At 43.4% G+C, this 14,838-nt stretch overlaps 1 long non-coding RNA gene across 1 annotated transcript in view; it reads left to right on the forward strand.

Moving 5' to 3' along the window:
- The first annotated feature begins 4,051 nt into the window (after nucleotides 1-4,051).
- LOC140640158 (uncharacterized) overlaps nucleotides 4,052-14,838 on the forward strand; it is a 37,194-nt gene continuing 26,407 nt past the window's right edge. Inside the window, exons 1-2 of the long non-coding RNA XR_012036829.1 lie at nucleotides 4,052-4,227; nucleotides 5,890-5,977. This is a non-coding gene — a long non-coding RNA (uncharacterized lncRNA). The remainder of the gene's footprint in view (nucleotides 4,228-5,889; nucleotides 5,978-14,838) is intronic.

The following is a 14,838-nucleotide window of genomic DNA, read 5'->3' on the forward strand; positions in this document are numbered from 1 at the left end:
CTGCATAAAGCACAAGACAACACTTGAAAATACACAGCTGAGCTCAAAAGAAAAGAAAATCCTCAGATTCCAGAGATAGTACATGAACTGAAAGCCAGAGTAAGGAATGGGAGCTTGGCCTATGATTCATGGGGTTTGGACTAGACAAAGGCCCTAAGGCCTGGAGCCTGGATTTCTAAGGCCCTTTCAAAGACAGGAGGTGGCCCCAGGCTGTCTGGTAGGAGAGCTGTAACTAATTCCTCTGGATTTATCCTTTAAAGGCTTGGAGCCTTAAAAAGAGTACTAGTCAGGGAAAAAGGAGGCTGTGAAAACTCTACTAACCTGGCTTGCAGAAGGAGCAACAAAACTTTCTCACCATCCTGGGCTTGGGTGGGAGAAAAGTTCCTGTGAAAGATGGAAGGCCCAGGCCTGACCCATGTGGAAGAGAGAGATGGACTGCTCCCACTTCATCCCTAACCCTTAGTGTGCCACTAGTCCCAGGAAAAAGTTAACATAAAAAATTAGTTCAGAACTTAAGGCCCTGACAGAAGCAAACCCCAAAGTACTCTGTAAGAACGTTTTCACAATGTAGGGCTCACCAACATCCCATAGCAAAAACAACTCCCAATGAAGATGAGTTCCCAATTGAAATTACAAACCACACAGGGAAAGAAAGTATCATAAGAGATAATCAGTACATACAAAAAACAAAACAAAACAAAACACACAGAAGAATTCACCCTCGCAGAAATAGAAGTAATAGAAAAATCTAAAAATAAAACAAACATGTAAAGAGATTATGAAGATTTTTTTAATATTCATAATGCCTGGCTGGCTCAGTAGGTAGAGCTTGAGACTCTTGATCTCAGGTTTGTGAGTTGAGTCCCACAATCTTGAAAAAAGAAAATAAACAATAATATAGAATAGGCTAATACAAAAAAAAATGATGGATAACAAGCCAAATGGAAGTTCTAGAAATGCAAAAAGATAGTTTTAATAAATTATTATTATTATTATTATTATTATTATTTTTTTAATGATAGGCACGCAGTGAGAGAGAGAGAGAGAGAGAGAGAGAGGCAGAGACACAGGCAGAGGGAGAAGCAGGCTCCATGCACCGGGAGCCCGACGTGGGATTCGATCCCGGGTCTCCAGGATCGCGCCCTGGGCCAAAAGCAGGCGCCAAACCGCTGCGCCACCCAGGGATCCCTTAATAAATTATTGATTAAAAATTAAGAGGTTAAACAGCAGAATAAGACATTGAGCAAGCTGGGTTATATCTTTGGAAAAAATCACTCACACAGTGAGAAAATGACAAGAAGAATATGAGAGCAGCCATGGCTAAGACATATAGAGAAAGAAATGACAAGGTCTGGCACACCTTAGCCAACATATCCAGGAGAATGAAGAGTGGATGGAAAAAGAACAATATTTGAAGACCTAATGGCTGAGAATTGATCAAAATTGAAGAAAACCCTCAATTTTCAGAGAATAAATACCCAGAATCCAGAGAAAATTAACAACACAAACTCACACCTTGGGCACAGGGTGGAAAATCTGAACAGCAAAGCCAAGCAGATAGTATTGTTTCTAATACTGTGGTAGTTCTATGAAGAAGGGGTACCCAGTAGTGTGGAGTGAGGAGGGATGGGGATACTGATCTTCCCTAGAGGTCAAGGAAAATGTGATGCTTAATTGTACATGTCAACTTGACTAGCCTGTTGTACCCAGTTATCTGATCAAATGCCAGCCTAGATGTTGCTGTGAAGGTATTTTTTAAGATGTGATTAACATTTACAATCACGGGCAGCCCTGGTGGCTCAGCAGTTTAGTGCCACCTGCAGCCTGGGGTGTGATCCTGGAGACCTGGGATCGAGTCCCACATTGGGCTCCCTGCATGGGGCCTGCTTCTGCCTGTGTCTCTGCCCCTGCCCACCGCCCCCCCCCCTCCCGTCATGAATAAAAAAAAAAACTTTGGAAAAATATTTAAAAAAATAAATGGTTTAAAAACAAAACAAAGCATTTTAATCAGACCTGGGTGGCTCAGTGATTGAGCATCTGCCTTTGGCTCAGGTCGTGATCCCGGGGTCCTGGGATGGAGTCCCGCATCGAGCTCCCCGTGGGGAGCCTGCTTCTCCCTCTGCCTGTGTCTCTGCCTCTCTCTATATCTTATGAATAAATAAATAAAATCTTTAAATACAATCAGTGGATTTTTAGGTAAGGCAGGCAATGCTCCATGAGGTGGGTGGGTCTCATCCAGTCAGTTGGAGGCTTAAGAGCAAAAGTTGAGGTCTTAGGGATCCCTGGGTGGCGCAGCGGTTTAACGCCTGCCTTTAGCCCGGGGCGTGATCCTGGAGTCCTGGGATCGAGTCCCACAGCAGGTTCCCTGCATGGAGCCTGCTTCTCCCTCTGCCTGTGTCTCTGCCTCTCTCTCTCTCTCTCTCTTTCTCTCTCTCTGTATGTGTCTGTCATGAATAAGTAAATAAAACCTTTAAAAAAAAAAAAAGTTGAGGTCTTAGAAGAAGGGATTCTCCATCAGGATGGCAACACAGTAACCCAACTTGCTGTCCTGTGGATTTGGGACTCAGGATTGCTCATGGACTCTTACCTGGATTTCCACTGTAAAAATCTCTGGTTTGCTAAGTTTGTCATTTCTCTCCATTTCATATGAACATAAATCCCTAACCATTAATCCCCTAGAGCAATTCTGTGTTCCCTAAAGTTTGAGAACCACTAAGTGAGAGTACGGAGGTGCCTATGCAGAAGCCTGGGGCCTTCCAAATAACCATTGGCTATGATCGTGTTTGCTGCTGGGGGCTCTGAAGGAGACAGTGGAGGACTGAGTTCTAGAGCCAGTCTGCGTCTCCTGGGACACAACATGTCTGTCCTAAAACACATGTGGTGGCACATGGCACAGTCCCAGGCCCTCAGGGCTCAAGGCCCTTGATTGGTACCAACCTGGCATCTCTACAATTTAGGATTGGGGCTGGCTTTCTGGGAGAATATCTCTTAGGAAAGGGGAACAGGAGCTCCTGGGGTGTGGGCAGAGATCCAAATTCTAATATCTTTAGTTCCTAACAAGGCACCTGTGCTAAAGGGCTGGGTCCATAATGCAAGGGAGTGGGGGATGGATGGAGGAAGGGAAAGACAGAGGAATTTCCTCCTCTTCTACCTCTGAGAAGAAGAAATCTTTTTTTTTTTTTTAAAGATTTTATTTATTTATTCATGAGAGACACATAGAGAGAGAGAGAGGCAGAGACACAGGCGGAGGGAGAAGCAGGCTCCATGCAGGAAGCCCGATGTGGGACTTGATCCAGGGTCCCCAGGATCACACCCTGGACCAAAGGCAGGCGCTAAACTGCTGAGCCACCCAGGGATCCCCTAGAAGAAGAAATCTTTTTGCACACGGCTGACAAGCAGCCAGAACGTGCCAGAGTTGTTTAAATATTGAAGTGCTTCCATTCTGCTTGGTAATTAGTCACAGTCCTGAGCTTCCCCATCTTAAGTGTCTCCAGTGCTCTGGCCGCCCCTCCCCTCCCTGGAGAACCTCAGCCTCAAGTAGGGCTTGCCTCAGCCCCTCAAGCTAAAGTTAGTTCTGTTTGGTCACTGCCCTCTGTGCCAGTTGCTGCAGGGGGCTATCATCTAACTCTGGGGTTTCTGTACCCAAAGGGGAATGTGCAAAAGAATCATTTATTTAAAACCACAGGGGCTGACCCATATGATAACAGCCACAGTGAAATCAGGCGACACTTGGCATTCTTGCCTGGATTTTCAGGTCCGGGGAGTGGCTGCACAGGCTTTTGGGGGCACCATGCTGCCTGTGTTGTAGTGGAAAACCCTTGACCTTAGAGAGCCTTGGGTCCTGCTCTGGTTCCAAATATCCTAGCTGTGTGACCTTAGATTATTTACCTAACCTCTCTAAACTCCTGAAAAATACCCCTTGCACAAAGTTGCCAGGGGGATGAGGGTATTGAAGACTCGGGAGCTCAGTCCCTTGTCTCAAGGTCCTGTGCTAAATCCAGACCTATAAATATAGCAACAGAGGATCTGCCCCCGCCTGCTGGCTCCTGCTCTTCCCAGAAGTACTCTCAGTCCGTGGTGATGGTTACCAGGATGCTGGCTGTAACCAGGTGCTCCCTTGGCCAAGGAGACACTTCCCTCCTCCTCTGAGGGCCTGTGGATAACAAGCAGGGAAGTGACTGGAGGGGCTGCTGGCCACAGCCTTTTCTCTGCCCTGCGTGGTTCCTGGTGAGTGGGGCTCATTGCTGGGGGGCAGGGGGAGGTGGTCACCCCCCACCAGGACTCACGTGGATTGTCTAGTCTTCCTCCAGCCCATCCCACCTAACACTCACAGACACTACACTTCCAGGCACGCTCAGAAACACAACAGCACATTCAGATATGCACTTGTATATTCATACACACTCACACATACACCTCCACACACCCACACTCACCTACCACACACTCACACACACACACATATTCGTACACATGCTCACTCATGCACACATACTCATACATGCTTTCCAATGCACACATACATGCTCATGCACCCTTACAAGAACATGTAAAAAAGAAGGCAGTGCATGAAATAATTTCAGGTGGTTCACACATTTTCAGAAATGTTTAATAGTTAATGATTTATTTTAATAGGTAATAGAGAAAAGTGACAAGCCCATTAAACTAGGGACTTCACAGCAATGATTGTTCATGACACAGCTAAAGAAGGTAGGGCAAGATTTAAGTGAAAGGGAATGAGTGGCTTTAATGGAAAATGTTGAGTAAATCATGGCAAAGTTGTGTGAATGATCCCCAAAGGTCCTCGGTTTGGGGAAACACCATAGCAGTGGGAGTGGAGGGCTGGGGGCTATGCACGGGGCTTGTGGGGAGCGTTAACAACTCAAGATGCAGAGGAGACATGCCAGCCATGGAGGGAAATTCAGGGACTCTTCCAGAAAGAAAGGGAAATTTATCATTTTTTTTTCTTTTAGGGTTATTACCTTCTGTGCCTCATCTAAAAAGTAATTTCCCGGGAACCCTGGGTGGCGCAGTGGTTTAGCACCTGCCTTTGGTCCAGGGCGCGATCCTGGAGACCCGGGATCGAATCCCATGTCGGGCTCCCGGTGCATGGAGCCTGCTTCTCCCTCTGCCTATGTCTCTGCCTCTCTCTCTCTCTGTGTGACTATCATAAATAAATAAAAATTAAAAAAAAAAAGTAATTTGCCTATTCCAAGCTTGTGAAGCTGGTCTCTTACATTTTCATCCAGAACTGTTTGGGTTTTGGCTTTTATGTTTGGGTTTGTGCTACATTTTTTATTTATTTATTTATTTATTTATTTATTTATTTATTTATTTATTTATTTATGATAGTCACAGAGAGAGAGAGAGGCAGAGACACAGGCAGAGGGAGAAGCAGGCTCCATGCACCGGGAGCCCCATGCGGGATTCGATCCCAGGTCTCCAGGATCGCGCCCTGGGCCAAAGGCAGGCGCCAAACCGCTGCGCCACCCAGGGATCCCGATGTGCTACATTTTTTTAAAAAAAGATTTTATTCTTTTACTCATGAGAGACACACACACAGAGAGAGAGAGAGAGAGGCAGAGACACAGGCAGAGGGAGAAGCAGGCTCCATGCAGGAAGCCAGACGTGGGACTCGATTCCGGGCCTCTAGGATCACGCCTTGGGCTGAATGCGGTGCTAAACCGCTGAGCCACCTGTGCTGCCCTTGTGCTACATTTTGAACTAACTTTTGTATATGGTATGAGATAGGGGTCAAGGTTCATTTTTTTTCTATATGAGTAACTTGTTCCAACATGCTTTGTTGATACGACTTTCTTTTACCCACGGAATTGCCATGATGCCTTTCTCAAAATCAATGAACTATATTTTGCTTGGATCTGTTGCCAGGCTCTCCATTCCACTGATGTATTTGTGGAGCTTTGCCAATATCACACTGTCTTGATCATCAGAGTTTTATCATAATTCTTCAGATCAGGTAGTGTGGAATTCTATAATTTTTTTCTTTTTTAAAGGATGATGTTGGTTGTCATTGGTCCTTTGCATTTCTATATAAATTTTAGAATCAGCTTGTCCTGATGGGAATTTGTTTAGGATTGCATTGAATCTATTGCATTGAGTTTGAGGAACACAGACATCTTTACAATACTGACTCTTTCAATCCATGAACAGGGCCTATCTCTCTACTTGTTTTGTTTTTTAGTTTCTCTCAGGAATGTGCTGTCATTTCCAGTGTTTGAGTCATATACCATCTTCCATTTAAATTATTCCTGGGTATTGTATGCTATTATATATAATTATATTAATATATGGTACATATAATCATATCTATTTTGATTGTCTGTATTTTTTAAAGTAATCTTTGTGCTCAATATAGGGCTCAAACTCAGGACCCTGAGATCAAGGGTCACATGCTGTACAGACTGAGCCAGGCAGGTGCCCCGGCTTGTACACATTTTTTAATTTATATTTTTATTTATTTATTTATTTGCTTATTTTTTAAGATTTTATTTATTTATTCACGAGAGACACACGCAGATGGAGGAGCAGGCTCCCTGCTGGGAGTCTGATGTAGGACTCGATCCTGGGTCTCCAGGATCACGCCCTGGGCTGAAGGCAGGCACTAAACCACTGAGCCACACAGGTGCCCCTGTATGCATTTTTTAAATGACATAAATGGCATTGTGTTGTGGTTCTCCTTCTGTTTCATAGTTTTTACTCTCAGTCCTATATTTCTGATCCACCCATGTTGCTCTGGGCACCTCCAGTTCATTATTTGCAACTAGTGCATTCCACTTCTGATTGATACTCTGCATTTGCTCCTTCAGATGTACTCTCCACCTTCCTCCTTCCTGCTTTATGCCCTGGGTTCCCTTGCCCTCAGAATCTCCAATGGTTTGGCCAACAGGGGCACAATCAGGAGATGAGAGGGCAGGAAGAGAAATGTCTGGGGTCTTTGTCTCCTGGCTCTCTCCTTACTAGTGCGCTTTGCCTTTAGCTGCATTCTTCTGCCTTCAGGTGGCTCACCCTTAAAGCTATAGTTCTTGTTGATTTAGGTTTTCTCCACTTGTCCCACTTGTTAGATCTGGGGGCTTTATCATACCTGTTGGTTTCCCTGAACCATGCCCACACCTTGTAAACAGTCTTTTCCTGAAACTATCCTCACTCACCCCTTTTGAGCCTGCATCTGGTTCCTACAGGGACCCAATGGATACAATAATCCATGGTATATGTACATTGACCACATTTTACCTATTCCCTCCATTGAGATGGACTCTCAGATGCCTCTGGTTTGCCACCACCTTTAAAAACTGCTACACTGAATGGTTTCATGTAGCATTCTACAAACTTATGTGCCAGTTTGAGAATCCATTTAGGATGCCTGCCCAGGAGCAGGTCCCAGGGAGCCTTGGCCTCATTAGATTAGGCACTGTCTGGTTACACTTCGAATAGCACCTGCTCACCACAAGTTCATGGGAGCTCCTGTTTACCTACATTCATACCAAAGCTGGGCATCACTTAGCTCTCCAATATTGCCAGTTTGTTAGGTGTATAAGGAGATCTCATTGTTGTTTTAGTTTGCATTTTTCTGATTACTCATGAGTTTGAACACCTCTTCAGATGGTTTTTAGTTTTTGGATTTCCTCTTTTGAGAACTCCCCATTTAGACTCTTTTATCCTTTTCTTTGGGAACTATTTAAAATGTGAAGCATCAGGCAAGCATCAGTGGGCAAACTTGGCCTTTGGGCAGACTGTTCATAATCTTTATACTAGGCAAATGTTTTCCCCACCTTTCCTCCATCCTTTACTCCCAGTGGACCCCTCCCTCCACTTTGCTGCCTGACCCTGTCCCCTTCTCCTCAGCATTGACCTTATCAGTACATTGCTAGCTGAAAAGTCATTCATCTCAGACACTTGGCATGGGAAATTGGCATATACACCTCAACTAACAAATTTATTCACTTAAATAAGCTGGATACTAGGCAACCCTCTCGGTTACAGATACATGCCCTTGAAAAGCTCAGAAATAAGTATAACCCAGTGAACTCATACTACAAAGGCAGTCTGGGCTAGATATGGTGGGGACAGAGAGGTCATTGTGAGATAAAATATGTGAAACTACTGTGAATAATAAATAGAATCACTTGCATTTATTAAGCACTTAGAATGTGCCAGGCACCAAGCCAACTACTTTACATACATTATTTTGTCTAATTCTTACAACAAACCTAGAGTAGCGGTCCTCATAGTGTAGTTTGCTGGCCTCTGGGGATTTCTGAGACCCTTGCAGGGGATCCCTCAAAGTTAGAACTATTTTTTTCAAAGATTTATTTAAAAAAAAAAGATTCATTCATTCATTCATTCATTCATTCATGAGAGACACACACAGAGAGAGGCAGAGACACAGGCAGAGGGAGAAGCAGGCTCCATGCAGGGAGCCTGATGTGGGATTTGATCCCAGGTCCCCAGGATCACATCCTGGGCTGAAGGCAGGCGTTAAACCACTGAGCCACCCAGGCATCCCTAGAACTATTTTTATAATAATACTAAGATGTTATTTGCTTTCTTCACTGTGTTGACATTTGTACTGATGGTACAAAAGCAATGGTGGGCCAAGATGCTGGTGTATTAACAGGAATTAAGGCATTGGCACCAAACTGTACTAATAATGGTCATTGCTTTCTTGGCCACCACACACAGTTGCAGATTCTAGTTTCACTGAAGAATGTCCTTGATAAGGCAACATGAATTATTATCTTACTTAATCTCCCATGAGTACCTGTCTTTTTACTATTCTCCGTGACAAAGTGGAAGTACAGAGAAAGTCCTTTGATTGCCTTCCAAAGTACAGTGGCTGTCTCAAGAAAAAGTACTTGTATTTTCGAGTTATGACCTAAATTAGCCACCTTTTTCATGGAGCATCATTTTTACTTGAAACAAAGCCTGACAGACAATCATGGTACTCATATTTGGATATTTGGCAGACATTTTCTCAAAAATAAACAAAATGAGCCTGCCACTTCAAAGAAAACAACAGAAGATAGAATTTTGGAAAACTTGTATCTGCCACTGTGAACTTGACAGCTTCCTGATGCTTAACGACTTTTCTGATGAAACTGGTGGTGAGATTAGCCATGTGATTTTTTTTTTAATGTTGATAACAAATGTGTCAACTTGTAAAGATGTGCATATTCAATAAAACAATACTTTCCAAATGACAAATGCACAAATTTACAAATGCACAAAGACAGTGCATGGTTGAAAGATCCACATAGGGGGCACCTGAGTGGCTCAGAGGTTGAGTGTCTGCCTTCAGCTCAGGGTGTGATCCTGGAGTCCTGGGATCAAGTCCCGCATTGGGGTCCCCTCAAGGAGCCTGCTTCTCCCTCTGCCTATGTCTCTGCCTCTCTCTCTCTGTGTCTCTCATGAATAAATAAAATCTTAAAAAAAAATCCACATAAAATATAAAATATACCCACAAATTTCAAAAGGACAGAATATAAAAAGATTTTTGAAAAGTTTCAGGTTTCACATTGCAGTTGATCTTTAAGAAATTTCTATTTGCTGATTTTTGGTATAATGTCAAAGGAGAATATCCACAATAATTTGAAAAGGCCACTAAAATACTCCCGCCTTTTCCAAATGAGTATCTGTGTGCGGTTGAATTGATTATCTTCATGTATACTTCAACCAAAAGTACATATCTCAGCAGATTTGATTTAGAATAAATAATGAGAATTTAGCTATCTTCTTTTAAAAAGATTTGCAGGGACACCTGGGTGGCTCAGCGGTTTAGCACCTGCCTTCGGCCCAGGGCGCGATCTTGGAGTCCTGGGATTGAGTCCCACATCAGGCTCCCTGTATAGAGCCTGCTTCTCCCTCTGCCTATGTCTCTGCCTCTCTCTCTTGGTGTCTCTCATGAATAAATGAATAAAATCTTTTTTAAAAATTTGCAAAAATGTAAATCCTTCTATTCATAAATATTTTTTTGTTTTAGAAAGTACATATAATTTTTAAAATTAAAAATAACTGTTAACATACAATAGGTTGGCTATTGTTACTTTTAAAGGAATACATTAATACATTTTAATTTCTCAGTTTAAATTTTTTTAAAGATTTTATTCATTTGAGAGAGAGAAAGAAAGTATAAACAGGGAGAGGGACAGAGGGAAAAACAGGCTCCCCGCTGAGCAGAGAGCCAGACATGGTACTTGATCCCAGGACCCTGAGATCATGACCCGAGCTGAAGGCAGGTACTTAACTGATTGAACCACCCAGGCACCCCTCAGTTTTAATTTTAATATGATATATATATAAACAAAAATATAGCTATAAATAATAGAGTAAATTTTCAGATAAATATTCAGCTATAATAAATAGATAAAAATTAGATAGATAAAAGTTGCATAGATAAAAGTTCTTTGTGGGTCCTGAAGCCAAAACACCTGAGAACTTCTGCCTTAGAGGTAGTTATTAACCAAAATTTATGGATGAAAGGACTGAGGTTTAGAGGTCATGCAGCTCATGGGAAGTGATGCCAGAATACAAGTTTCCTGACCCACCATACAGGGCTGCCTTGCAATACGTCAGCAAACAAGAGAAACGCCTCCCACAGCAGAGAAAGATACAGAAAGAGATTCTGTGGGTCCCAAAGAGACAGCAAGCACATCTGAGTTGGGCTGAGGGGTCTGCATAAGGAACTAAGGAAAGCCTCTCGGAACAGATGACACCGAGGCTGGGATTTGAAAGACAGGTAGGGTTTTGATAATTCAAAAATTATGAGAGTTGGGATACCTGCGTGGTTCAATGGTTGAGTGTTGCTTTCGACTCAGGGCATGATCCTGGAGTCCTGGGACAGTGTTCCGCATCAGGCTCCCTGCATGGAGCCTGCTTCTCCCTCTGCCTATGTCTCTGGCCTGTGTCTCTCATGAATAAATAAATAAAATCTTTAAGAAAAAATCATGAGAGACTCCATGAATCAGTTTGTCTTATCTCAACAAAGTCTAGACTTGGGATCAATGAGGACAATCTGATGGACTCTGGGTATTTAAAGGTGTGACCTGCTCTAGCCAGGCTGAGTTTAAGAGTCATGACAGGGGGATCCCTGGGTGGTGCTCAGCGGTTTAGCTCCTGCCTTTGGCTCAGGGAGTGATCCTGGAGTCCCTGGATTGAGTCCCACATCGGGCTTCCTGTATGGAGACAGCTTCTCCCTGGGTCTGTGTCTCTGCCTCTCTCTCTTTCTGTGTCTCTCATGAATAAATAAATAAAAATCTTAAAAAAAAAAGAGTCATGACCCAGGCTTACATGCACTGGCTCCTTCCACTTGGATAGTCTCCACCACTCCTTGATGAAGCACTTCTGCATATATTATTTCATTTGATCTCTATAAAAGCTTTGGGGGAGGCTGTCATAGTTCCCATTTCATGGAAGAGGAAATTGAGGTTCCAAAAGGTTAAGTAAGAAAGTGATTATTGGAGACTGATGACTTAGGAGTCAGGGGTGGGAGGAAAATCAAGGTTACTATATATCCTTCTATGCCTTTTGAGTTTTTTGCTCTGCATGGACTAACGATTCACCAAAAATGGCTTTTGTAAATGAGGTCACATAACTTTTCCAAGGTCACAGAACTAAGAAGTGGTGGAACCAGGATTCCAGTTCCAAACATTGGGTTCCAGAATCACATTTTAGCCATAATGCTTTCTGCCCTCTTAGAATATGCTATTTTCCAGCTTTAAAAACTATGAAATGTGGACACAAATGGAAAACATTTTTATCATTATTAATAATAGCACAGGAGAGAGGACTCTGAGAAGCTGAGACTTGGGCCTGGCAGGAGCTGCTTTTGTCTATCAATAATGGGAAGTCAGGCCAGTTAAAAGGAGAGGGGACACCATCCTTGCACATCAGGGAAGGACAGCTCCTCATCAGCCTTGTCCTGATCAAGCAAAGAAAGAGAGCAGGTGAGAGACAACTGACCCCTGAAACCTATGGCAGGAGTTGGGGTTCACCAACTCACTAGCTGGTTCCTAAATAGATTTCCTTCTGTCTTATTAACCTTCTGGACTTTATTTTATTTTATTTTATTTATTTATTTATTTATTTATTTATTTATTTATTTATTTATTTTTGAGAGAGAAAGAGCAAGCTCACATGTGGGGGTGGTGGGAGTGGGGTAGACAGAGAGAATCTTTTTTTAAAGATTTATTTATTTATTTGAGAAAAAGAGAGAGTGAGAGGGAGAGAGAGAAAGTCTGAGCACGGGAAGGGGCAGAAGGAGAGGGAAAGGGGAAGCAGACTGCTGAATCTGGGGAGCTGGATCCCACGATCCTGAGATCATGACTTGAACTGAAACCAAGAATTAGATCTCCAATTTGACTAAACCACCCAGGCACCCTGAGCAAGAGTCCGATGCCTAACTGTCTGAGCCACCCAGGTCCCCCTATTTTGTTTAAGATTTATTTAAGTAGGGGATCCCTGGGTGGCTCAGCAGTTTAGCCTGCCTTCGGCCCAGGGCGTGATCCTAGAGTCCCGGGATCAAGTCCTGCATTGGGCTGCTTGCATGGAGCCTGCTTCTCCCTCTGCTTCTCTTTCTTTCTCTGTGTTTCTCATGAATGAATAAATAAAATCTTAAAAAAAAAAAAAAGATTTATTTAAGTAATCTCTACACCCAGCATGGGGCTCATATTTACACCCCCTAGATCAAGAGTCTCATGCTCCACCGACTGAGCCAGTCAGATGCCCCTGGATCTGACTTTTATTTTATTTTATTTTATTTTATTTTATTTTTTTTTTAATTATTTTTTTAAATTATTTATGATAGTCACACACACAGAGGAAGAGAGAGAGGCAGAGACACAGGCAGAGGGAGAAGCAGGCTCCATGCACCGGGAGCCCGACGTGGGATTCGATCCCGGGTCTCCAGGATCACGCCCTGGGCCAAAGGCAGGCGCCAAACCGCTGCGCCACCCAGGGATCCCTATTTTATTTTTTAAAAAACATTTTTTTAATTTATTTATTCATGAGAGACACAGAGACAGAGGCAGAGACATAGGCAGAGGGAGAAGCAGACTCCATGCAAGGAGCCTGATGTGGGACTTGATCCCAGATTCCAGGATCAGGACCTGAGCCAAAGGCAGACACTCAACTCTGAGCCATCCAGGCGTCCCTTATTTTATTTTTTAAAAGATTTTTTATTTTTAAGTAATCTCTACACCCAACATGGGGTTCGAACTCATAACGCCAAGATCAAGAGTGGCATGCTCCACTGAATGAGCCAACCACATGCTCCTGGACCTGACTGTTTTAACTTGTGACAGAGTGAATGGGTTTCTGCTCCTGGAAATCAACCCAGTCCTGACTGAGTCCCTGTATTAGGCACCTGCTGGGCCATTCACTTTGCTCTCACACTTGATATGCTTCTCTGGCTGGGATTATTGTCACAGTCTTCCAATTTCAGACCTTGCCACTTTGTTTATTCTCTGCACAGCAGCGCACACAGGGGATTCTGCTAAAATGTCACCAGATCACGTCATTCCTTTGCACAAAATGCTCTAGTGGCTCCATCTCACTCCAAGCAAAAGCCAAAACCCTTCCTACAGACTGAAAGACCCTGAACAATCTAGGTTTGATGCCTGTGACTTCATCTCCCACCACTCCTCCTTCACCCAACAACAGCCACATTGACCTCCTTCCTCCTTGAACACGGGCTGTGCTCCTGTCTCAGGGTCTTTACACTTGCTGTTCTCTCCGGTTGGAACCCTCTTACTCCAGAGACCTGTGTAATTCACTCCTTCACCTCCTTAATCTTTACTAAAGTATCATCTTCTGGGCAGCCCAGGTGGCTCAGCGGTTTAGCGCCACCTTCGGTTGAGGTCGTGATTCTGGAGACCCGGGATTGAGTCCCATGTCGGTCTTCCTGCCTGAAGCCTGCTTCTCCCTCTGCCTGTGTCTCTGCCTCTTTCTTTCTGTGTGTCTCGAATGAATGAATAAATAAAATCTTAAAAAAAAAAAAAGTAAAGTATCATCTTCTCAGTGAGGCCTTCTAGAGCTACCCTGTTTGAAAACTGAACCTCTCAACTTTTGAAATCTTCTTGCTTTATGTTTTTTTTTCTTTTCTTTTTTTTAATTTTTATTTATTTATGATAGTCACAGAGAGAGAGAGAGAGAGAGGCAGAGACATAGGCAGAGGGAGAAGCAGGCTCCATGCACCGGGAGCCTGACATGGGATTCGATCCCGGGTCTCCAGGATCGCGCCCTGGGCCAAAGACAGGCGCCAAACCTCTGCGCCACCCAGGGATACCTTGCTTTATGTTTTTAACATAGCACAGAGTATTATGGAACATACCATATATTTTATGTTTATCCTAAGTCTTTCTTTATTATCATATAAGCTCTATGAAGATGGAGATTTTTGTCTATTTTTTTCAATATACCTTAGTTATCTAGAGCAGTGACTGCTAAATGGTGTGTGCTCAATAAATGTACGTTGACTTAATGCATTATCTAATTTAATCTTCACAACAAGGAGAGGAGGGGTCCTGTCACCTCTCATAACCCATGATTAAGTGGCTATGTACTTGTTGAATAAGTCCAAAGACATTGGATCAGAAAATTTTCCCTATTGATCTCTTCAGGAAGAGGTGAAACTATGTCTCAAATGAAAATATGTTACCTGGACAGGTCATAACCAACATATCATCAGTGAATCTTGGCAAAGATTCACTTATAAACTGCAATTCGGGGCACCTGAGTGGCTCAGTGGTTGAGTGTCTGCCTTCAGCTTAAGTCATGATCCTGGGGTCCTGGGACAGTGTGCTGCATCAGGCTCCCTGCAGGGAG

Source organism: Canis lupus, chromosome 9, assembly GCF_048164855.1.
Source record: "Canis lupus baileyi chromosome 9, mCanLup2.hap1, whole genome shotgun sequence".
Lineage (NCBI taxonomy): Eukaryota > Metazoa > Chordata > Mammalia > Carnivora > Canidae > Canis > Canis lupus.